We start from the raw sequence: 26,717 nt of genomic DNA on the forward strand, positions 1-26,717 counted from the left end.
ATGGCTGAGAGGTCATGACTCCAAGAAAGGGCATCGGCATTGGCCTGCAGGGTGCCCCAGCGGTAAACAACTGAAAAAGTATAGGGCTGTTGGTCGAAAAACCACCTAGTGACCCGTTTGCTCTGAAAGTTACACTTGCTTCTGAAAATTACTCTTGCGCTTCTAAAAATTGTACTTGCTTCTAAAAAATACGCCTGTGCTTCTAAAAGATATGCTTGCTTCTGAAATTATGAGTAAAATTCTCAAGCAAGAACAAACTGTCAAAAAAAGTAAGTGGACACACAAGGCATTCTCTGTCAAAGAAGAAACAATCAATTTTTGCTACTACGCATGTACCACAAAGGTAGAAAGGTGGAGTTACTTTTGACAGAAATCCTACTCCATATATAAGGGCTAAAGCTTTGGTAGTCGATTCAATTGCCACCTCAGTCTTGCATGTTTGTGATCTAACTGGAGGTCTCTTTCCTATCAGCATTTAATGAACATCTATGGACAATCAGCCTAGGCCATGTATTTTCCTCTAGGGAGCACTAGCTCCCTGGTTGGAATAAGTTCTTTTGTCTTAGGTAACCCAAAACTATATAGATATAATATTAAAAGGTGATATCTCTCCCATAGTGATACGGTAATAAGAAATCACATAAGAGAAAATAACTTAGATTTCTTTAATGATGATTTATGCAGCATTACAGACGAGGAAGCCATAGCAAGACTTTTATCCAGATGGGATCTCAATGTATACAGTCTGCCATTTTTGTCGCTGCGATGGAAGGATTTTCAGGATGGATGACAATATCTCCCATCCGTCCATCGGCTTCAAAGATGTTTGGCTGCTGTCCAAGTCTTTTGTACTGTTTTCTCCACATGCAGGCCCCCATGTAAGCAAATAGTCCAATTCCAAACAAGGAAAGAAGATCTTATGCTGATTTTTAAGAGACAAAAAATAGTATACATCTGTCTTCAGGCTGACTGCACGTTCCCCCAGCTGTCTTTGTCTATCTTATCCGATGCTTGGCCTAGCAATTCTAAATGCTGAGCCCCTTTGTACTAAATCTGGGTCAGCTGTACATGTAAAAAGACAAGAAAAAACAGATTTAAAATGTCTGCACAGAGCACAGTGACATTAAACTTATTATTCTGATTACACAGTGACGCTAATCCATCATTGGGGTGCACCATTGGACCCTCTATTTATTTTGCCTGCAAGTCTTTAGGAGGTCTGGCATAAAGCCCACAGAGATATGGGGAGAACGTGACCAATTCACATGAGCCTGAACTTATTCGCTTCCAGCTGGTTTCTTTTTCACATAACTTGTGCAAAGCAGTTACTTATTCAATGATAAGAGCCAGTCAAAATATTCTGCAGCATAAAAAGATATTAACGTGCATCACTATAAGTAAAATGGGCCCTTTATTTGAAAAAAAAATCAGTTTTCCACATTTTCTACCTGATCGGATGCAAAGAAGTTACATCAAGCTGGACCAGCTTAATTTTCAAAGTTTTGCGACAAGACAGTTGCCTTTGTTAAATGGCAGGTCAGTTTTGCCCAACTCAATCACAGACTTGGAACACTGTCATATCCAATGAGTAAGATGTACTTGGATATTTAATGGGCACAGTAAAGCGTTAGGTGATGTTGGGCAGCCATTATTTTCATGGCTTTTTGACAAGACAGATGCCTTTGATATATCTGAGTTGGGTACATGGGTCAAATTGACAGGCAAAGTTGGCACATTCCCACATCTAATGAATGGAATTAGATATTTAATTGGCACTGCAGAGGGTTGGATGACATTGGGCTACACTAGTTTTGAGAAAAGAAAGATGCCTTTGTTAAATTGCAATTGAACTTTGAGTGCATGGGTCAAATGGGCTTTCAAATTTGTCATATTCCCATATATTTAATGAACAGATTTCAATGTGATGTTTGACTGGCATTATACAGTATAGTATTGTGTGCTCTTGACCCACTCTTATTTTCACAGAAAAGTGAATACCTTTATTAAAGTGCAGTTGTGTGGTTACATGGGTCAGACTGACTGGCAAATTTGGCAATGAAGGAAATTAACCATGATGTTTAATGGGCACTGTAAAAGGTAAATGGTGTTGGACCACCCTAGTTGAAAATACAGATGCCTTTATTAAGTTGCAGTTGAGTTTTGCACAGACCAAGGTGAGTATCTGGCTCAAATTGACTGGCACATTTGTCACATTCCCATTTTTAATGACTAAAATTAACTTTGATGTTTAACAGGCGCTGCAGAGGGTTGTGCTTCATTTTACCAGCCTCATTTTCATAGCTTTGTGACAAGTTTCCTTTTTTTTAATGTTGCAGCTGTGCAGCTGAGATTTGCCTGGACCAATGTGAGTTCATGGGTCAAATTGGCTGGCAAACTTGGCATATCCAATGAAAATGTTTCACTGTGATGCTCAGTTACCATTGCAAAGGGTTAAATGGCACTGCACCACCCTAATTTTAAAACATTTGTGACAAGATGGATGCCTTTTGGAAAATTCAGTTGAGTTTTTCTTGGGCCAACATGGTTACATGGGTTATACTGGCTGGCAAAGTTGGCACACTGTAATCTGATGAATGAGATTTATATGATATTTAATTGGCACAGACAAAAGAAAAGAAATGTGCTTTATGCTTCCTAGGATAGGCTCCAGCTTCCCCATAACTCTGCCTCTGCACAGGATAAAGTGGGTTTAGAAATTGGATTGATGTATGGATAAATAGCACAAATAAATAAATAACATGAAAATAAATAAAATTATTGTGAAATGTGTCACTAAATAAATAATAACAACATGAAATGCAAGTACAAATAATTAAATGGGTCACGAAATTTGCCTTTTGTTCATTATGTCAGTCAGTCATTTTCAAACCCACTTAGTCCTGAACAGAGTCGCAAGGGTCTGCCGGGGCCTATCCCAGCCAGCATAGGACACCAGTCCATCGCAGGTTGAAAACACACACACACACACACACACACACACACACACACACACACACACACACACACACACACAATTGAGTACTGCCAAAGCACCAAACCTGCATGTCTTTGCACTGTGGGAGGAAATCCCTGCAGACACGGGAAGAACATTGCAAACTCCTCTATTTAATGTTATTATGTATTTATTGTCATACTACACATTTTTTTATTTATTTTGCTTATTTATTTTTGTCCTAAATATTTCTACCATTATAAGGGCATAAAATTCTGTGTACTAAGTCGTTAATCTAACTCTGTGTTTTCACAACAAAATCACAAGCATTAAAAATATAAAAAACTTCACTTAAGAGCAGTGCCGTCATGAGGGGTTGCTTCAGGAGTTTATATTATGCAAAGCCCCAGATGTTTACTTCTGTTTGTAGTTTTGTATATATTCATATTCTCCAAGGGGATGGGGGGGGGGGGGGGGTCTTAATTCCGTGCATCACACCCCAATCCCAAATATATGAGCAAGAGTACCAAAATCCAAAGGTTGGGAGCCTTCCGCAATACCTTGCTTTCCATTACACGTATAACAAACATCTGGACACTCGGATAAGACGTTATGAAAAGATTAAAACGCACTGCCGTTAATTTGTTAATTTCATGCTCTCACTTTTTATTGTCAATTGCATGTTGTCATTGTTTAATTGATTTCATTGTGTCAGTTTTATTTTGTTTTTTGTGTATTGCCCTTTGGAGCCACTTTAAGGGGGTTCAATAGGAAGTGTGATCTCTGTCAAAAGTAAGTCCACCTTTCTACCATTGTGGCACATGCGTAGTAACAAAAATCAATTGTTTCTTCTTCGATAGAGAATACCTCGTGTGTCTAATGACATATTTTTGACTGTTTCTTCACACTTGAGAATTGTACTCATAATTTTCAGAAGCACAAGCATAATTGACACATGTGAAATGTAAATTTGACTTAAATTATTGACAAGTTAGTTTTGACAGCGATCTTACTCCTCTGCATTGCTGCCACCAACTAGACTGGAGTGTGGTGCAGAATATGCAGGGGAAAAAAAAACTCAATTTAGAACTCAAACTAAATCACCCCATTAAAGCCTTCTAGATTCTCAATACTGGAAAACTACTCTATGATACGGACTATGGTTATTTTCATAGCTAATCAAATCTTTTAAAGTAAAACTATTAATCCCCATTTCTTGAAGTGTTGCCTGAAGTTGTACCCTTTCCTCTTTATATGAGGATTGAGGATTGTTGTTGCGCTTGCGTCTTCTTTCTTTTTGTGTCCCATGGGCTTGACACCTACGCCGACACCCATGCTGCCTAGTGTGAAGGTGTCGACGTTCACTTTAGAATATGTGGCTTTGGGTGTCACTTCTTATGGATGTGTGGGGGGGATTGTTGTTGCGCGAGCGTCTTCTTTCTTTTTGTGTTCCTGTGTCTTGTTTGAATCCCCCTCTTTGTGTGTGTCCCGTCCCTTGCTTGTAGGGTCTGTGGGGTGGTTTTGTGTTCTTTTTTATTGTCTTCCATGGGCTTGTTGAATCCCCCTCTTGGTGTGTGTCCCGTCCGGTGCCTGGGGGGGGGGGGGGGGGGGGGGTGTGGTCGTGCCTTGCTGTTGTGCGCTCGTCTGTTCTTTTTTTTTTTGTTGTGTTTAGTTTCGTGTGCAATGTGTTTTGTGCTTTGCCCGCGGTTGAGTACTTTTTTATGTGCCTTTTCCTTTTTTCGGTGCCTGTGTGACTCCTTTTTGTATGTGCTCACTCCTTTTTTCTGTGGTCTTGTCCGCCACTCGCGGCCCCTCATCCGCCTTTGTCGCCCTCTTTTGTCCGCCTTTCTCGGCTCCTCAGCCGACTCTTGCGGACTCTTTTTGCGCCTGCGCAGTACGTCTTTTTGCAGCTACGGCCCATGGCCGGATGTGCCTGCGTCCATCATCCGGTTTAGCATTCTCGGTTAGTAATATAGATCATTAATGGCTAATTGCATTTTATGTACAATGTAACTGAAATTCAAAATGCACCATCATCCGCATTTAATGATTTACCAACACCAGTCCCAATGTTACAAAAAATATCATTAATCATTATATTAAATAATAATGGACTATACATACTCCCTTGTGTGTTACCATTCTCTAAATTGTATGATTTAGAGCAGGGGTGCCCACACTTTTTCGGCTTGTGAGCAACTTTTAAAATGACCAGGTTGAAATGATCTACCTACATTAAAAATATATACTGAGTATACTTTATACATAAAATATATGTTGTTGTACCTTGCATTACTGAATAACCTTTATGGTACAATAACAATTCAATACATTTAGGGTCACTATAGTATTTGGATTTAATAATCGTCATGTGGGAAAAGGCTGACTCACATAAATAAGTAGAGCCGAATAATGCAGTCAAGGAGGTAACACATTTCCTCATGCTTGGGTACTTTCCCTCTGTGAGTAAGTTCCAAAACTGTCCAAGAGCCCCAGACTTCAGCTGAATGTCAGCCTGTAGTGTCAAAATGTCATCCTCCACTGTAGAGGAGTTTTAGATGAAACAGTGTTGCAATTTTTGATGCGCGTGAATCACCCTCAAGGACTTCTTATGCTTAATGATCGAGTGACTCACCCGGAACGACGCTTCGGTGTGTCTGCCTTTGCTTTTGAATTCAGCCAAGTGAAAAATGACGGCTGTCCGATTAACTGCGATTTTAGTTCCCTCTCCTTTCTCTTTCTCAGATCGCTTTTCGGAAGGAAATCAGTTTTCGTAGTTTTTATGAACAGTTCGAAAGTGCCTTTCCACATTTTCCTTCTTTGGAATAGCAATAGATTGACAGATCAGACAAATGCACTTTGATTGTGACATTGTGAGAAAAAAATCCTCTTCCAATTCCACATCCAGCCCATACCCTCCCCAAACAATTTTTTTAAATCCCTTCTTTAGTCGATATAAATTGGAAGGCTAGATCACAGCTGGAGTTTTGCAGTAGCTCACGCGTTTGATCATGCATGCGGGATGACCAGTATGTTAGAAGAAAAGAGATCTCAGACTGGCCGCCCTGTATGTCAATCAAGTGGCAAATGCCATAGGGAGGATATATGATAGACTAACGTTTTAAAAAAAAATTATTTGAATGCAACGCGATCTATCTGCACTACCTTTGCGATCTACGGGTCGATCGTGACGCATTGGGCACCCCGATTTAGAGTATTCTTTTCCCATCCTTACCTGCATAAATCTTTCAAAAAGGAAATTAAAAAAAAAATGTTATACATTCTTCCACCTGTTCCTAAATTACTCAATTTAACTAAAAGTCCTTCCTTCCATAACATATCATAGGCATTTTCACTATCAAAAAAAAAAATACCACAACTACAAATTCTTTATTAACCTGTGCTTTTCTAATATCATCTTCTAGACACAAAATGGAATCCAACGTCTTTCTACCTTTCCTAAATCCATTTTGATGAGCAACTATTTCTCCTTTCTTCTCTAACAAATGCAGTATTGTTACCATTTGTTCCATGGTTTTACATAAGTGAGAAGTTAGATATACTGTGAATTGTGAATTTCCCATTGGGATTAATAAAGTATCTATCTATCTATCTATCTATCTATCTATCTATCTATCTATCTATCTATCTATCTATCTATCTATCTATCTATCTATCTATCTATCTATCTATCTATCTACTGGTCCATAGCTAGACGGGTCTGAAGGGGATTTACCTGGTTTCAAAATTGGATTCACCATTTTTCCACAAAGTGGGGATGCGCCTTACCTTTCAAATATAATTACAGAATTTCAGTATTACTTCCATTGATATTTCTGACATATTCTCAGACATGCAATAGCATAAGTCATCTTTTCCAAGAGATGTTTTCTTAGCTTTTGCAACTGCTTTTTAAAATTTTTTCAAAGAAAACTTTGCATCCATAATATCATCATCGCTACTTCTTGCTACCAACACATCAGGATTATCTCTTAAAGTTGTACTCCTATGTTTCCTAATTTCTTCAGTCAAACTGTCTTCACGGTGTATGTTAATAAAGGTTTTACCTAGTAATTCAGCCTTCTCCACTTCTGTTACCATCACTCTTCCCTCATCATTTAATGCTGGAATTCTCTTATCCTGATTAACCTCTCCCATTTTCTTAGTCATTCTCCAGACATCTGTAACTGAAGTTTCTTTCCCAATACTTTCCCAAATGGACCTCCAGTATACATCTTTTTAGCCTGTTTCACCACCTTACAACTGACTGGGCCTTTTTATATGTAATAAAATTATTTATAGAATATTTTTTCTTAATTTTCCTAAATGTACTCTTTTTCTCCCAAATTGCACCTTTTTTCTCTTAATACCTTTTTTTCTGTGGAATCACTTTCAACGCTTGATATACATAATCTCACACTATTTGATAATGCACAAATTCACATCCTCCTCTAGATTTATCCCTATTAAACATTTCTTACATAATATTTTACATTTCTTCCAGTTTGCTTTGCTGTAATTCCATCTCCTAATACTAGCCTCCTTTCCTTCATACTTCTCTCTTGAGCCCCGGAGTTCCACTGAATGCCAAAGCTGCCGAGCACATTCAAAGTAAAATCATCCCCTCGGTACGCTTCACTAACACTTGAACCACAATCTATCATGCTGTCACTATCAGCTCCTGATAAACTGTCACTGTTATCACACAGTAAATTGCTTTACGGGCTCGTATTGAGTTTACGATGTCACCGCAAATGCTGTGTCAACACCCGCCCTCCGTCACCAGCTGCTGATCACTGGATAACTATATGCGGGCGGCTTGTGGTGGATAACTTTTTGTTTTAGAGTTAAAAGTTTTAAGTGTTAAAGACTATCCATCCATCCATGTTCCAACCCGCTGAATCCGAACACAGGGTCACGGGGGTCTGCTGGAGCCAATCCCAGCCAACACAGGGCACGAATCAGTCCCGGGCAGGGTGCCAACTCACCGCAAGACACACACAAACACACACTATGGCCAATTTAGGAATCACCAATCCACCTAACCAGCATGTCTTTGGACTGTTGAAGGAAACCGGAGTACCGGGAGGAAACCCACGCAGACACGGGGAGAACATGCAAACTCCACGCAGGGAGGACCCGGGAAGCGAACCCAGGTCCCCAGGTCTCCCAACTGCGAGGCAGCAGCACTATCCACTGCGCCACCCTGTTAAAGACTAACTGCGGGAAAATGTATTCAAAAACCAAATATGAAATTCAAATTGCATTTTTTTTTATTAATTCCGGGTCCCCTGCAGCTCAGATTAGCCCTTGAGCTAGTCTGGTTGTGACGAAAAGTAAAAGTATTCTTAGTAAATTATTATTTTATTTCAGTTAGTCTTTTCAGCTACTTTAATAGCTTCGTTCAGTTTCAGTTTTTCATTTCGGTTTTGTTAATTATTTTATTTCAGTTTAAAAAATGTTTTTTTTATTAATAGTTTCAGTTTTGATTCTAGTTTTCCTTAACTATAATAACCTTGCAGTGGACAACCTAGGACAGGGGATTAGTCCGTCACAGGGCCCACTCCGGCACACACCAACACTCACATGGGGTCAACGTGTTAGAGCTTAATTACTTAACCTGCACATCTTCAGGAATTGTGAGAGGAAAACCAAAGAACAATTCACATTAGCAAAGCGGGAACAAGGAAACTTTACACAGATAACAACCAGGCACAGGAATCAAACCAATATCAGTGTGTATGTGTGAAGTGGCAGATTACCTGCTGGTCATTTTACATTTAAGAAACAGGGAAATTACTTGAGAACTACCTTTTCATATGGCAGTAACAATTGATGCTCTTTAATTTTGCATTTTATTATAGAAAATACTCAAGATATTCCTCTTGGGGTTTAATACAGTGTACCAAATACAAAAAAAAACAAAAAACTTTATGGTTTTCAACTAATTTGACATTAGGAAGCCGAATTCTGGTTACCAAAGTAAAGGACATTTCAAGAATTGCTATAACATTGTATCTTGATAATTCAGCTATGAGAAAATTTCAAAATGTTACAAAATTTTAAATGAAAGGAAAACATTCATTGGTGGTCTTATTTTTGAATTTCCCACTTTCAACAACACTTTCAGAATGAATTGGATTAGGTAATTTCCATTAAATTAAATTTTTCATTAGAATTTTGTCCCCTATCTTATCTCTAAAATTGGTACACTTAGATTTGTATACTTGGCAAGTTTAATAATAACAAGACCTAAAATTTTCATAAATGCTCACCTCTTGGTCAATTTTTTTAAATCTGGAATGACCAGAGAAAAAAATGATCTTAATCCATCCATCAATCCATTATCCAACCAATAATGGAGCCAATCCCATCCAGCACAGGGCGCAAGGCAGGGAACAAATCCCGGGCAGGGTGCTAGCCCACCACAGGACACACACACACACACACACACACACACACACACACACCAAGCACACACTGGGGACAATTTAGAATCGCCAATGCACCTAACCTGCACCATGCAGATACGGGGAGAACATGCAAACTCCACTCAGGGAGGACCCGGGAAGCTGCCCTAATCTTAATCCATGATAGTTAATATAAAATTAATATTTTATTAGTGATTCAGCTTTTAAGCTCAATGAGAAGACTGTGTAATTAGTCTGAACTGTTACTAGTTTATAAGATTCTGATATGTCCTAAACCGTTTCCCCTTAACCCCTTTTTATATGATACAGTATGCAAATTCATCCATTAGAAACACAAACATTAGCGCCTTCTTTCAGTATAATTTAGTGATTATTCCTAAATTAAAAATAAACAAATGTTTGATCTTTATCAAAGAAATGATGTATATTATATATAATTCATATATATTATCCTTTCAAAAAGTTATCTTGTTAAATGAAGGAAAAATTGAAACTGTGTTTGTTTTTTGTGCGTTTTAACCACAGTCTTCTCTATATTTATTTTAGGAATGTACCTTTAATAATCATCATCATCATCTTTTGATAGGTGCTTGTTATTTCATAGGAGGAGAGGAGAGATTAGGAGCACGAGCTGATAGAGCGCATTTGCCACAGCCACCACACGATAGAGCAGCATTAAGTGCAAGTAAGACTTTTATTTTGACAGCATATTTTCCTCTTGCAACGTCAATTACTAGTGCCAATGACACGCCGCTAGACTCTGGGTGACGGCATGTAGGGCGACGGAGACTGAAGCGACGCTGCGGCCGCCGTTTCACACTGAGAAGTACTACACGGAAGCAGGATTGTTGTTGAGTGAGCAGGAGTGTGAACGAGTTCAAAAAGAACTCAGTCGCAGAGAGACAGACAGTAAGTAAGTAACTGTTATGTGTTTTGGGGATGCACTTTATGGACGTGTGAGTATTCATTCGCTCCATTCAGAATTACGGCAGGCGACTTGAATGAGAGGCGAGCGGCGCGTTGATGTTCTTTGGCCATCTGCGTGTCGTTGCTGTTCATTGTTTTTTGAGTCTCCGATCCACTTTCTTTCGAGTCCTGTTTTTACTTCAAAGCATCCATACACGCCACCTGGTACTATTCATTCCTTTCCGTGTATTCCTCTTGTCGTGTTCTTCTCGAATCGTCGAACGCTGTATTAATGCGACTTTATTCCCACTACACACTGCAGTTCTGCTAGTCTATGAGCCAAGATGGGCACTTTGTATTAACAGTGACTTGTTAATGTTTATAGGTTGCTCAATACAAAGATTAATCGGTGAAATTATGAATGTCGCATATATGTAGTTCTGCTTACTGCTCACTACGTAACCCTTAGAATAACACTCGATTGCAGAGATAAGATGGGCATTTTTTTTACGTCATCAGTAATTACTTATCCATCTTTCTATCCTCAAAAAACACCTCTTGTCTACAGGTTACACCATGCAAAGATTAGTTAGTGAAATGACGAATGTCTTGTATGTATATTTTTAAATTTCATACATTTTTTAGCAATACATCTTTCAGAAAGACCTGCTCACAAAACAGTTTCATGATAATTGATCCAGTGATGTTACACTTACCTGAAACTTGTCATGCGTGTCGTTGTCAGGTTCTTTTAAAACATAACATTGATGTTCTTGTCTTTGTGCACAGGTGGCAATGATAGTACGATTCTTGTCTGCAATCCAAACTGCATAAACGTATTTGAAAAGCTGGAAAAAGAAAATAACAGTAGGTACCATTATACACACAAGTTGACATATTTTCCAAAGTTAAGATAAAATAACTTCTATTTACTTGTGTTTAGTGTTGTTTTTTTAATGTTTTTAGTGTTGCTTTATTGTTGTGCCTGTGAAAAGTTTGCAATACACCAATAAAAAAAAAAAGTTAATTTAAGATTTAAATGTCAAGACATAAGGCAGAAATTACATTGAAAAATATTTTTTTTTTAAGTGAAGCTTCAGTCATTCAGTCAGTCATTTTCCAACCTGCTATATCCTAACACAGGGTCACGGTATAAAGGAATAAATAAGAACTGTATAGTATTTAGCATTGCTAGAATGTGAAGATATTAAGTTAGCTTAGTAGCGTTACGTTGCCTTCACATTACAGCTATACATAAGAAACGTCTATTTCTGTTAGTAATGTTTTCTACAAAAATCTTGACATTTACATAGATTGAAAGTCACTTAAATGTTTATTTTTTGTCTTGTTCTCCTATAAAATTTTCCACGCACAAAGTTTGTTTTCTCATGTTTTTCTAAGCCCAAACATAAAAATGTGTATATATTCTAGACAGAATCTGAAAATTTTATGAGGAGTTAGTACTCCTAAATTATTTGAGAAAAGTCACAATCTCATTGGCTGTCCAGTGGCACTCCACTGTCTAACCATGTGACGTAAAGCTATTTTTGTTTAATGAACAAATCTGTTTTAGTAATCTAATGAACTAATTTATAATCTAAAGTTTAATAATCTACCCCATACTCTATGACAAAAAAGATACACTAATATTTTAACCAGTTGACTCAGTAATGTACGTAACCTTACTATGAATTGTACCCCACATTACTAAACCACATGTAATAAAACTTTAGCCATTTGTTAAATCACTATACTCTCTTTTTTCCCTTAATAGCAAGCCAGTTATTATTAAAAACACACCAGAACTCAAAAGTTTAATTTATCTGTATGAACAATTATTTAAACATATACATCCCACATCCCATACAAAATAATAAATTCAGTAGATTTAAGTCCAGGTAAACAATTTTAGTGTTTAAACCTAACCTATTAAACCTAAGCCATTCAAAAACTAATAAAAAGAAAGTAAGCTCACTAGTTTGGCATTCTCAATACAGTTTGTTGAACCACTAGCACGTCCACATATTCTTTCTCGACAGTTAACTCCGTGCAGGTGTAGTCAACTGCAAACTGCTTTTCTCTGCGTCGTGTAAATGATCGTCAAGTCAGAGGCACGTAGGGTCAAAACAGAAGCTTTTATTTTCCTCTCCAAGAAACTTTCCAAAACAAAAGGAAAAAAAGGGAAGAGGGCCTCACATAAACAGGTTCTCCTCTAGGCTCCCACAGAGTCCACCGCGTTTCTGCCCATTTATTTACACAATAAATACATTGCATATAAAACTATTTACAAAAAATTACTCAAATTTCCCAGCGAGAACTATTTACAATACACATAGCTTTATACAAAAAAAAAATCCTAATTTTATAATTATATATTCATAACAAAAAACATAAAAAAAAAATATAGCAAACCTTTCCAAAACAATAGGAAAAATAAAAGGGAACAGAGCGTCACATTAAGCGGCTTCTCCCCTATGCCTCTTAAATGATAAATCAATTACAAATTATCAGTACAAAATAAATGAAATAAAAATCAGGAAAAGCTTAGGGAGAACTGAAACCATAACCCACCCCCACAGCGTCCACCGTGCTTCTGGCAGCAGAGCCAAGAAACGTGGTGCTTGCAGGTTGTGAGGTGTAACGCCAATTAACGCTTGCACTACAACAGATTACATTGTCAGTATGCTATTAACTCTTTACAGGGATCAACTAATTTTGGGGAAGTTCATAACTGAAGCAAAGCAAAATTGTACATAACATATTACGCTTTGCTATACTGGAATCAGCTCTTTGTTAACAAAACTTCAAGTTGAAGTTTTACCATTGAAAATAACCATATTTGTCACGGTAACAGCTCAAATATAGTTAGTTATCTGGCGACAAGTTTATACCAATACCTACACCATTCCCCCACGCTTCCCTTTTTTCTCCCTTTTTTACTTTCTTTTGCGTAAAGACCTGCGCCATCATTGGCTACAATCCAAACCAATTAAAATAAGTTAATATAAATACCTGCGTTTACTTTAAAATTTAAAACTTTCTAAATATAATTACATAACAGTTTAACAACATGCATAATAAAATACATTGTTTTAATCCAATTTTAATTATATCGTGGACATTGTATTACCACCTTGTAACTCCATTTTTAAAGGGCAAGGCTTACTATGGTGATAAATTAACTTACCCCTGTTGTCAGGACAGATCAGTTCAAACTTAAGGTAACTACCTAATAGTTAGCGATTTATGTTATGCAGAGCATACCTAAACCAACTCAACTCCACTGTGGTGAAGGGCTGTATATCTTTAACAATAAGTGCCATTATGAAAAATGCTGCACATCCTCTCATGACACACTAAAATTGAAGACTTTCAACCAATCAGTCATTCAGGAGACATGGGTTTGAAAAACTCTACTGGGGCGTCTTACACCATTGGCAGTACACCTTGATAAAATCACGCGGGGAGTGCTCTTTAATTTTTTAGCAAAGTTAAATTTTGTAAAATTTAACATATGATCTAAATACTGTGATAGTGAACACTAGGTGGCACTATTGCTCACCTTTTCCCCAACAAACAAACACACTGGACACTGGTTAAAAGAAATAAGAATATTTTTACTTCTTTTCTATAGTGCCCCAAAGAACCTCCACCACAACAAACGGGTAATAACTATAATAACAATACAATAACTATAACAATTCTCTCCTCCCAGCAGCTCCGTCACACTCCCTCCTAACTCCGGCTCCCTTGCTGGGTCTCCACTAGTCCTTTATATAGTCCTTTACCCAGAAGTGCTTCTGTCCTTCTGTCCATGTGATTCACCAGCACTTCTGGGTCAGATGGAGACTTGTATTTTCTTCAGCCCGGAAGTACTTTTGGCCTTCCGTCCCCATGACTTGGGAGTACTTCCGGGCTATATGGGAAACAGAAGTCCCTGTGTCTCCCTGCAGCATCCCCTGGCGCCACCCACGTTACCCAGCAGGGCTGTGAAGCCGAACTCCATCTCCCATAGTGCCCTGCGGGAATCTGGGGCACCGCTAAGCTGCAGGGAAGTCACCATTTAGTGTCCTGGGGGTGTCGGCCGGGTTGAGCTGCCGGCCATCTCTCACAATACATTTCCTTATGTATAACAAAACCCATCTTATTAGCTAGACACTCCAACCATTGGCTCATGGCCTTGAGCTGACTGAGTTCAGGTGTGAACCAAGGAGAAGTATGAATAAATGACACAGTTCATGTTTTTAAGGGAGCCAGTGTATCAGAGGCAGATGATGGAGCAACATTGTGGTGGTCTACTTGTTCTGATGGTGTGGTAGTAGAAGCAGGCTGTATTTGCAATATGCTAATAAGGCTGTTTGGGTTTACTTGCTTGATATTATGAAATTAAATCACACACTGAACCTTTAATTTACCGAGAGGTAAGCTAATGTCAAAAGTAATCATTTTGTGATCCGAGATGGGTAATTTAGTAGAAATAAGTTTGTGGGTTATGATACCAAAGCAGCAGACTAAAATGGTGTAAAATATTACCTTTGTTATGAGTTGAGAAGTTCACATATTGAATTAAATTAAAACAATCAAGCATTTCATTAAAATCTTTTGTGAATGCATCAAAGTGTATGTTAAAATCACCCATGAGGATGACATTAGGCGACATCACAAACAGAGTAGTTAAAATAGTAAAAAGTTCTGGAATAAAAACACTTGATGGTTTAGGAGGCCTGTTTATTGCAGCAATTATAGTAGGTGAAGGCCCACAGAGTTTGTTAGCTAACAGTTCAAAGGAATGATGCTCTGGGAGAGGTATCAATGATCATTTTAGGTCTTTGCGGTGAATTATTGCGAGATTGCCTCCCCTTCTTGAAGAACAAGATTTAGAGATGCAGACATTCCCCGGAGGGAGCACTTGATTTAAATGAAAATAATCACCTGGTTTCTGCTAAGTCTCCATAAGGCATAATCAGTCCATCTTAATGTCTATAATAAAATCACTAATCAGCAGAGCTTTGTTAGAGACAGATCAAGTGTTAAGTAATCCAAACTTCAAAGTGCCTATAGACACACATTCCAGTGATTTTACCAGAGGAATCAGCACGTTATGATCAATGTGTCATTCATAAATACATAGACAATAATGTCTTCCAGACCAAAATGAATGAATAGACCCTCTGTTACTCATGTTGAGACAAAAATGATGACGAGATCCCTGGTGAATGTACTTTTGGACTCTGGAGAATGATTTGTCCAAAGTCGGTAAAATTCATCAGATAGCTGAGTAGACAGAATAATCCATGACAACCAATTGATGTATAGCATAGTAGATTTCCAAAAATTACCCAAGCAAATTTCAGATTCACAGCAAAACTATGTACCCTTGTGTATCTACTCAGCCTAATTAAAATAACATGTTAACTAGTAGACCGTCAAAACTGTCATTTCCACAACTACTCAACAAGTGACAAGAGGTGGTTTCCATCACCTATTCATCAAAGCTAGACATTAGAGCAGAGAATCCGTGAGAAACTTTCCAGTTACCCACACAGATACCAGCCACGGGAGAACAGTTCTAGAAAGCCTTGTGTTAAGGCCGAAAGAAGCAAAGGACAAGAATGTGTGATATTAGTTTTAAATCCAATACAAAGGCAAAGAATTAGTAAAAAAAAGGCAAAAAAAAAATTACTAGAGCTGGGCAAGTTAACGCCAACAATTATTTTATTGTGTGTTACCACAGTTTTTGTTATTATTATTATTGTTATTTATTTATTTAAAATTTTATTAATTTTATTGTAATCATTCCATACAAATGGATCAATTTTTACAAAAGAGAGGATTGAAAAGAAGTTGCCTCCCACCCCTGAGAGAGAGAGCATGGCCAACAGAGTAAAACTTAAGGCTTGTAGACATACCTAAATTGATGAGTTCAATTATCAATAGAGATAAATGGAGAAGAAAAAGAAATGTGGAGATAATTGCTTCCTCGGTGCATTAAGAGCTTATTCTAAGATATTATTGATTAGATCCTGCCAGGTTTTGCAAAAAATTTGTACAGATCCTCTAACTGAATACTTGATTTTTTCCAATTTCAAATAGTATAAAACATTGGTTTCTCACTGACTTAAAAGAGGAGAGTTAGGATTCTTCCAGTTTAGTAAAATAAGTCTGTGTGCCAAAAGTGTAGTGAATGCAATCACAGTTTGTTTGTCCTTCTCCACTTTAAACCCATCTGGAAGAACACCGAACACAGCTGTTAGTGGGTTAGGAGGGATTGTGACCCCAAGGCTGTCTGAAAGGCACTTAAAAATTTTGGTCCAAAATGATGTTAATTTGGTGCAGGCCCAAAACATGTGACCCAGTGAGGCTGGGAATTGATTGCAGTGTTCACAGGTTGGATCTTCCCCTGGAAACATTTTGGACAATTTTAGGCGAGACAGATGTGCTCGATATATAATTTTGAGTTATAATTGCATGCTTTTGCATATGGAGCTCGAGTGAAGTCTCTGCATTGCTAATTTCCACTCCTTTTCTGATATATTAATTAAGAGATCTTTTTCCCATTGTCCTCTTGGATCTTTAAAAGGGAGGGACTGCAAGATAATTTTATATATTGCAGAGATGGTATCTAAGTCCTTGAAATTGAGCAATATTTTTTCCGGCATGGATGAGGTTTCAAGATGAGGTTCTGTTTAACAAAGTTCCTAATTTGAAGATAGTGAAAGAAATGTTCATAGCATGCAAAGATGTTGTATATATAAAGATCTCTAAGCAATTTAATCCCAAATTTTTTCCAGATATTAAAAACTGCATATATTTGCGAGGGTTGAAAGAGGTGGTTCTCTTGCAGAGGTGCCACAGATCAAAGCTTCTCCATCTTAAAATGCTTTCTACATTGGTTCCATATTCTGAGTGAGTGAAGCACAACTGGGTTATTAGTATATTGCTGATAACTTGCATTTATTGGGGCACAAAGCAGGGAATAATATAAAAAAGTACTGCAGGATTTTACTTCCATTGCGGACCAAGCCTGTGTATGTTCATCTATTTGTATCCAGGTTTTTATAGCTTGTATGTTTGCTGCCCAGTAATAAAACTGAAAGTTGGGTAGAGCCATGCCACCTTCTGTCTTAGGTCTTTGTAGGGTCGCTCTTTGGATATGTGGGTGTTTTGAGTTCCAAATAAATGAGGTTATTGTTGAATCTAATTGCTTAAAAAATAATTTATTAATGTATATTGGAATGTTTTGAAATAAAAAAATTAGTTTAGGACGAATATTAATCTTAACAACGTTAATACTTCCAGCTAGTGTGAGATGAAGGGTTGACCATCTATGCAAGTCTTGCTTAATTTTTTCCATACACACGGCGAAATTTTGTTGATAAAGAGCTTTATGTTTACTTGTGATGTTTACCCCTAGGTATTTAAACTGATCTGCTATGATAAAAGGGAAGGTGTCCAATCTAATATTGTGTGCTTGAGAATTCACTGGAAAGAGCACACTTTTATTCAAATTAATTCTGAGGCCAGAGATCTTTTGAAATTCTGTAAGTGCTGTTAAGACTGCAGGCACAGAATTTTGTGGATCTGATATATACGGTACCATATCATCTGCATATAGAGAAATTTTCTTTTCCTGTCCTTCTCTGAAAATCCCCTTTATCTGATAAGAATTTTGACAGTGGACCGCCAGTAGTTCAATGGCGATTGCAAACAGCAGTGGTGACAAGGGGCAACCTTGTCTGGTACCACGTTCTAGTTTAAAATACAGTAATCCCTCGCTATATCGCGCTTCGCCTTTCATGGCTTCACTGTATCGCGGATTTTATATGTAAGCATATTTAAATATTTATCGCGGATTTTTTGCTGGTTCGCGGATTTCTGCGGACAATGGGTCTTTTAATTTCTGGTAATAATAATAATAATAATAATAATAATACATTTTATTTATATAGCGCCTTTCCCATGCTCAAGGCACTTACAGAATATAATAAAGAACGGCAGAATATACTGTATATAGCATTGTACAAACCAGATAAATAAATAAAGAAGATTAAGACAGAAAATTCTGAAAAAAAAAAACACAACATAATTGATGGTCTCGCACACACACACATACAGGTTACATTAGCATCTTGACAGAGAAGTAAACTGAGATAAGGGTAATAAAGTCAAGTAGACCTAAAAGCCTTCCTGAACAGATGAGTTTTGAGTTGTTTTTTAAAAGAATTCATGGAGTCAGCTGACCTGATTAATTTTGGTAGGTCATTCCAGAGTCTGGGCGCTATACAGCTGAAGGCCCTGTCACCCATGGAGTGTAGATTAGTGAGGGGCACAACAAGATTACCAGAATCAGAGGACCTTAGTGGGCGGGCAGGCACATAGTGATGGAGAAGGTCACTGATGTAGTTTGGTGCGAGGTTATTTAAAGCTTTGTAGGTTATTAGTAGGATTTTATATTCGATTCTGTAGGACACAGGGAGCCAGTGAAGACGGAGCAGGATGGGTGTGATGTGCTCGCTGCTGCTGGTTCGAGTAAGGACTCTTGCAGCTGAGTTTTGAATAAGCTGGAGCTGTGATATAAGATTAGAAGGGGCACCTGCCAGTAGGGAATTACAATAATCGATGCGGGATGTGATAAAAGCATGGACAAGTTTCTCAGCATTAGAGAAGGAGAGGAAGGAGCGAACACGGGATATGTTACGGAGGTGAAAGTAAGAAAGTTTCTTAATGTGATTTATGTGGGCGGAATAAGTGAGGGAGGAATCAAAAATGACACCAAGATTTTTTACAGTAGAGGCAGGTCTGATGAGATCACTGCCAAGATGGACTGGGAAGGAGCTCATTTTATTAAGTTGCATTTTAGTCCCAATTTGCAGGAGTTCAGTTTTATTGCAATTTAATTTTAGAGTTCTGCTCCATATTATTTACAAAAAATTACTCAAATTTCCCAGCGAGAACTATTTACAATACACATAGCTTTATACAAAAAAAAAATCCTAATTTTATAATTATATATTCATAACAAAAAACATAAAAAAAAAATATAGCATACCTTTCCAAAACAATAGGAAAAATAAAAAAATAACAGAGCGTCACATTAAGCGGCTTCTCCCCTATGCCTCTTAAATGATAAATCAATTACAAATTATCAGTACAAAATAAATGAAATAAAAATCAGGAAAAGCTTAGGGAGAACTGAAACCATAACCCACCCCCACAGCGTCCACCGCGCTTCTGGCAGCAGAGCCAAGAAACGTGGTGCTTGCAGGTTGTGAGGTGTAACGCCATTTAATGCTTGCACTACAACAGATTACATTGTCAGTATGCTATTAACTCTTTACAGGGATCAACTAATTTTGGGGAAGTTCATAACTGAAGCAAAGCAAAATTGTACATAACATATTACGCTTTGCTATACTGGAATCAGCTCTTTGTTAACTAAACTTCAAGTTGAAGTTTTACCATTGAAAATAACCATATTTGTCACGGTAACAGCTCAAATATAGTTAGTTATCTGGCGACAAGTTTATACCAATACCTACACCATTCCCCCACGCTTCCCTTTTTTCTCCCTTTTTTACTTTCTTTTGCGTAAAGACCTGCGCCATCATTGGCTACAATCCAAACCAATTAAAATAAGTTAATATAAATACCTGCGTTTACTTTAAAATTTAAAACTTTCTAAATATAATTACATAACAGTTTAACAACATGCATAATAAAATACATTGTTTTAATCCAATTTTAATTATATCGTGGACATTGTATTACCACCTTGTAACTCCATTTTTAAAGGGCAAGGCTTACTATGGTGATAAATTAACTTACCCCTGTTGTCAGGACAGATCAGTTCAAACTTAAGGTAACTACCTAATAGTTAGCGATTTATGTTATGCAGAGCATACCTAAACCAACTCAACTCCACTGTGGTGAAGGGCTGTATATCTTTAACAATAAGTGCCATTATGAAAAATGCTGCACATCCTCTCATGACACACTAAAATTGAAGACTTTCAACCAATCAGTCATTCAGGAGACATGGGTTTGAAAAACTCTACTGGGGCGTCTTACACCATTGGCAGTACACCTTGATAAAATCACGCGGGGAGTGCTCTTTAATTTTTTAGCAAAGTTAAATTTTGTAAAATTTAACATATGATCTAAATACTGTGATAGTGAACACTAGGTGGCACTATTGCTCACCTTTTCCCCAACAAACAAACACACTGGACACTGGTTAAAAGAAATAAGAATATTTTTACTTCTTTTCTATAGTGCCCCAAAGAACCTCCACCACAACAAACGGGTAATAACTATAATAACAATACAATAACTATAACAATTCTCTCCTCCCAGCAGCTCCGTCACACTCCCTCCTAACTCCGGCTCCCTTGCTGGGTCTCCACTAGTCCTTTATATAGTCCTTTACCCAGAAGTGCTTCTGTCCTTCTGTCCATGTGATTCACCAGCACTTCTGGGTCAGATGGAGACTTGTATTTTCTTCAGCCCGGAAGTACTTTTGGCCTTCCGTCCCCATGACTTGGGAGTACTTCCGGGCTATATGGGAAACAGAAGTCCCTGTGTCTCCCTGCAGCATCCCCTGGCGCCACCCACGTTACCCAGCAGGGCTGTGAAGCCGAACTCCATCTCCCATAGTGCCCTGCGGGAATCTGGGGCACCGCTAAGCTGCAGGGAAGTCACCATTTAGTGTCCTGGGGGTGTCGGCCGGGTTGAGCTGCCGGCCATCTCTCACAATACATTTCCTTATGTATAACAAAACCCATCTTATTAGCTAGACACTCCAACCATTGGCTCATGGCCTTGAGCTGACTGAGTTCAGGTGTGAACCAAGGAGAAGTATGAATAAATGACACAGTTCATGTTTTTAAGGGAGCCAGTGTATCAGAGGCAGATGATGGAGCAACATTGTGGTGGTCTACTTGTTCTGATGGTGTGGTAGTAGAAGCAGGCTGTATTTGCAATATGCTAATAAGGCTGTTTGGGTTTACTTGCTTGATATTATGAAATTAAATCACACACTGAACCTTTAATTTACCGAGAGGTAAGCTAATGTCAAAAGTAATCATTTTGTGATCCGAGATGGGTAATTTAGTAGAAATAAGTTTGTGGGTTATGATACCAAAGCAGCAGACTAAAATGGTGTAAAATATTACCTTTGTTATGAGTTGAGAAGTTCACATATTGAATTAAATTAAAACAATCAAGCATTTCATTAAAATCTTTTGTGAATGCATCAAAGTGTATGTTAAAATCACCCATGAGGATGACATTAGGCGACATCACAAACAGAGTAGTTAAAATAGTAAAAAGTTCTGGAATAAAAACACTTGATGGTTTAGGAGGCCTGTTTATTGCAGCAATTATAGTAGGTGAAGGCCCACAGAGTTTGTTAGCTAACAGTTCAAAGGAATGATGCTCTGGGAGAGGTATCAATGATCATTTTAGGTCTTTGCGGTGAATTATTGCGAGATTGCCTCCCCTTCTTGAAGAACAAGATTTAGAGATGCAGACATTCCCCGGAGGGAGCACTTGATTTAAATGAAAATAATCACCTGGTTTCTGCTAAGTCTCCATAAGGCATAATCAGTCCATCTTAATGTCTATAATAAAATCACTAATCAGCAGAGCTTTGTTAGAGACAGATCAAGTGTTAAGTAATCCAAACTTCAAAGTGCCTATAGACACACATTCCAGTGATTTTACCAGAGGAATCAGCACGTTATGATCAATGTGTCATTCATAAATACATAGACAATAATGTCTTCCAGACCAAAATGAATGAATAGACCCTCTGTTACTCATGTTGAGACAAAAATGATGACGAGATCCCTGGTGAATGTACTTTTGGACTCTGGAGAATGATTTGTCCAAAGTCGGTAAAATTCATCAGTTAGCTGAGTAGACAGAATAATCCATGACAACCAATTGATGTATAGCATAGTAGATTTCCAAAAATTACCCAAGCAAATTTCAGATTCACAGCAAAACTATGTACCCTTGTGTATCTACTCAGCCTAATTAAAATAACATGTTAACTAGTAGACCGTCAAAACTGTCATTTCCACAACTACTCAACAAGTGACAAGAGGTGGTTTCCATCACCTATTCATCAAAGCTAGACATTAGAGCAGAGAATCCGTGAGAAACTTTCCAGTTACCCACACAGATACCAGCCACTGGAGAACAGTTCTAGAAAGCCTTGTGTTAAGGCCGAAAGAAGCAAAGGACAAGAATGTGTGATATTAGTTTTAAATCCAATACAAAGGCAAAGAATTAGTAAAAAAAAGGCAAAAAAAAAAATTACTAGAGCTGGGCAAGTTAACGCCAACAATTATTTTATTGTGTGTTACCACAGTTTTTGTTATTATTATTATTGTTATTTATTTATTTAAAATTTTATTAATTTTATTGTAATCATTCCATACAAATGGATCAATTTTTACAAAAGAGAGGATTGAAAAGAAGTTGCCTCCCACCCCTGAGAGAGAGAGCATGGCCAACAGAGTAAAACTTAAGGCTTGTAGACATACCTAAATTGATGAGTTCAATTATCAATAGAGATAAATGGAGAAGAAAAAGAAATGTGGAGATAATTGCTTCCTCGGTGCATTAAGAGCTTATTCTAAGATATTATTGATTAGATCCTGCCAGGTTTTGCAAAAAATTTGTACAGATCCTCTAACTGAATACTTGATTTTTTCCAATTTCAAATAGTATAAAACATTGGTTTCTCACTGACTTAAAAGAGGAGAGTTAGGATTCTTCCAGTTTAGTAAAATAAGTCTGCGTGCCAAAAGTGTAGTGAATGCAATCACAGTTTGTTTGTCCTTCTCCACTTTAAACCCATCTGGAAGAACACCGAACACAGCTGTTAGTGGGTTAGGAGGGATTGTGACCCCAAGGCTGTCTGAAAGGCACTTAAAAATTTTGGTCCAAAATGATGTTAATTTGATGCAGGCCCAAAACATGTGACCCAGTGAGGCTGGGAATTGATTGCAGTGTTCACAGGTTGGATCTTCCCCTGGAAACATTTTGGACAATTTTAGGCGAGACAGATGTGCTCGATATATAATTTTGAGTTATAATTGCATGCTTTTGCATATGGAGCTCGAGTGAAGTCTCTGCATTGCTAATTTCCACTCCTTTTCTGATATATTAATTAAGAGATCTTTTTCCCATTGTCCTCTTGGATCTTTAAAAGGGAGGGACTGCAAGATAATTTTATATATTGCAGAGATGGTATCTAAGTCCTTGAAATTGAGCAATATTTTTTCCGGCATGGATGAGGTTTCAAGATGAGGTTCTGTTTAACAAAGTTCCTAATTTGAAGATAGTGAAAGAAATGTTCATAGCATGCAAAGATGTTGTATATATAAAGATCTCTAAGCAATTTAATCCCAAATTTTTTCCAGATATTAAAAACTGCATATATTTGCGAGGGTTGAAAGAGGTGGTTCTCTTGCAGAGGTGCCACAGATCAAAGCTTCTCCATCTTAAAATGCTTTCTACATTGGTTCCATATTCTGAGTGAGTGAAGCACAACTGGGTTATTAGTATATTGCTGATAACTTGCATTTATTGGGGCACAAAGCAGGGAATAATATAAAAAAGTACTGCAGGATTTTACTTCCATTACGGACCAAGCCTGTGTATGTTCATCTATTTGTATCCAGGTTTTAATAGCTTGTATGTTTGCTGCCCAGTAATAAAACTGAAAGTTGGGTAGAGCCATGCCACCTTCTGTCTTAGGTCTTTGTAGGGTCGCTCTTTGGATATGTGGGTGTTTTGAGTTCCAAATAAATGAGGTTATTGTTGAATCTAATTGCTTAAAAAATAATTTATTAATGTATATTGGAATGTTTTGAAATAAAAAAATTAGTTTAGGACGAATATTAATCTTAACAACGTTAATACTTCCAGCTAGTGTGAGATGAAGGGTTGACCATCTATGCAAGTCTTGCTTAATTTTTTCCATACACACGGCGAAATTTTGTTGATAAAGAGCTTTATGTTTACTTGTGATGTTTACCCCTAGGTATTTAAACTGATCTGCTATGATAAAAGGGAAGGTGTCCAATCTAATATTGTGTGCTTGAGAATTCACTGGAAAGAGCACACTTTTATTCAAATTAATTCTGAGGCCAGAGATCTTTTGAAATTCTGTAAGTGCTGTTAAGACTGCAGGCACAGAATTTTGTGGATCTGATATATACGGTACCATATCATCTGCATATAGAGAAATTTTCTTTTCCTGTCCTTCTCTGAAAATCCCCTTTATCTGATAAGAATTTTGACAGTGGACCGCCAGTAGTTCAATGGCGATTGCAAACAGCAGTGGTGACAAGGGGCAACCTTGTCTGGTACCACGTTCTAGTTTAAAATACAGTAATCCCTCGCTATATCACGCTTCGCCTTTCGTGGCTTCACTCTATCTTGGATTTTATATGTAAGCATATTTAAATATTTATCGCGGATTTTTTGCTGGTTCGCGGATTTCTGCGGACAATGGGTCTTTTAATTTCTGATAATAATAATAATAATAATAATAATAATACATTTTATTTATATAGCGCCTTTCCCATGCTCAAGGCACTTACAGTATATTCTGCCGTTCTTTATTATATTCTGTATATAGCATTGTACAAACCAGATAAATAAATAAAGAAGATTAAGACAGAAAATTCTGAAAAAAAAAAAAAACAGACAACATAATTGATGGTCTCGCACACACATACAGGTTACATTAGCATCTTGACAGAGAAGTAAACTGAGAGAAAGGTAATAAAGTCAAGTAGAGCGAAAAGCCTTCCTGAACAGATGAGTTTTGAGTTGTTTTTTAAAAGAATTCATGGAGTCAGCTGACCTGATTAATTTTGGTAGGTCATTCCAGAGTCTGGGCGCTATACAGCTGAAGGCCCTGTCACCCATGGAGTGTAGATTAGTGAGGGGCACAACAAGATTACCAGAATCAGAGGACCTTAGTGGGCGGGCAGGCACATAGTGATGGAGAAGGTCACTGATGTAGTTTGGTGCGAGGTTATTTAAAGCTTTGTAGGTTATTAGTAGGATTTTATATTCGATTCTGTAGGACACAGGGAGCCAGTGAAGACGGAGCAGGATGGGTGTGATGTGCTCGCTGCTGCTGGTTCGAGTAAGGACTCTTGCAGCTGAGTTTTGAATAAGCTGGAGCTGTGATATAAGATTAGAAGGGGCACCTGCCAGTAGGGAATTACAATAATCGATGCGGGATGTGATAAAAGCATGGACAAGTTTCTCAGCATTAGAGAAGGAGAGGAAGGAGCGAACACGGGATATGTTACGGAGGTGAAAGTAAGAAAGTTTCTTAATGTGATTTATGTGGGCGGAATAAGTGAGGGAGGAATCAAAAATGACACCAAGATTTTTTACAGTAGAGGCAGGTCTGATGAGATCACTGCCAAGATGGACTGGGAAGGAGCTCATTTTATTAAGTTGCATTTTAGTCCCAATTTGCAGGAGTTCAGTTTTATTGCAATTTAATTTTAGAGTTCTGCTCCATCCAGGTTTTAATTTCACTAAGGCAGGTTGTGAGCTGAGAAAGCTCTGATGAAGTTCCACTTTTAACATTGAAGTAGAGCTGGGTATCATCTGCATAAAAATGATAACCCAGTCCATAACTACGGATAATATGGCCAAGGGGAAGCATATAAATACAGAAAAGCAGAGGACCAAGGACAGAGCCCTGAGGGACTCCTTGTGTGACTGGCACGGAGTTGGATCTGCTGTTGCCAAGACTAACAAACTCTTGCCTATCAGTCAGATAGGACTTGAACCACTGGAGGGCAGTGCCAGAGATACCCAGCATGTTCTCCATTCTGGACAGTAGGATGTCATGTCTGACTGTGTCAAATGCTGCACTGAGGTCTAACAGAATTAATATGCTAGTTTGTCCAGAGTCTGCTGCCATAAGCAAATCATTGGTTACCCGTAGCAGAGCAGTTTCACAGCTGTGCCGCGCCCTGAAACCAGACTGAAAGGGTTCCATCAAATTATTAGAGGTTAGGTAATTGGTGAGTTGGGAAGCTACAACACGCTCAAGAACTTTTGACAGGAAAGGTAAGTGGGAAATAGGCCGGAAATTGTTAAGATTGTCAGCATCAAGGCCAGACTTTTTTTAACATTGGGGTTACAGAAGCAATTTTAAAAGTGAGCGGCACGGAGCCAGTGTCAAGGGATGAGTTTATTATTGTTGTAACAGTCGGGATTATGGCATGAAGGCAGGATTTAAGTAGTGTGGTGGGGATGGGGTCCAATATACAAGTAGTCGGCCTCATCTTACAAAGCAGGTTATTAACAAACGCAGAAGTGACTGGTGAGAACTTAGAGAAGGAGCTGGATGGAGTGGGAAAACAGAGAGAGATATAAACAGA

General features: G+C 38.0%; 4 protein-coding genes across 6 annotated transcripts in view; 3 read left to right on the forward strand and 1 right to left on the reverse strand.

Moving 5' to 3' along the window:
• The window catches only part of LOC114668454 (zinc finger protein 883-like), a 492,666-nt gene that overhangs the window by 233,492 nt on the left and 232,457 nt on the right, over positions 1-26,717 (forward strand). The gene's annotated exons all lie outside the window — the stretch shown is intronic.
• Positions 1-26,717, forward strand: part of LOC114668248 (zinc finger protein 345-like) — a 394,673-nt gene that overhangs the window by 233,450 nt on the left and 134,506 nt on the right. The gene's annotated exons all lie outside the window — the stretch shown is intronic.
• The window catches only part of LOC114669347 (zinc finger protein OZF-like), a 314,266-nt gene that overhangs the window by 111,213 nt on the left and 176,336 nt on the right, over positions 1-26,717 (reverse strand). The window lies entirely within an intron of this gene.
• LOC114641817 (gastrula zinc finger protein XlCGF52.1-like) overlaps positions 10,160-26,717 on the forward strand; it is a 45,057-nt gene continuing 28,499 nt past the window's right edge. The window contains exons 1-2 of the mRNA XM_028790874.2: positions 10,160-10,293; positions 11,080-11,157. The gene's annotated coding sequence lies outside the window, so the exon portion shown is untranslated. The remainder of the gene's footprint in view (positions 10,294-11,079; positions 11,158-26,717) is intronic.

Source organism: Erpetoichthys calabaricus, chromosome 1 (assembly GCF_900747795.2).
Source record: "Erpetoichthys calabaricus chromosome 1, fErpCal1.3, whole genome shotgun sequence".
Taxonomy (NCBI): Eukaryota; Metazoa; Chordata; class Cladistia; order Polypteriformes; family Polypteridae; genus Erpetoichthys; species Erpetoichthys calabaricus.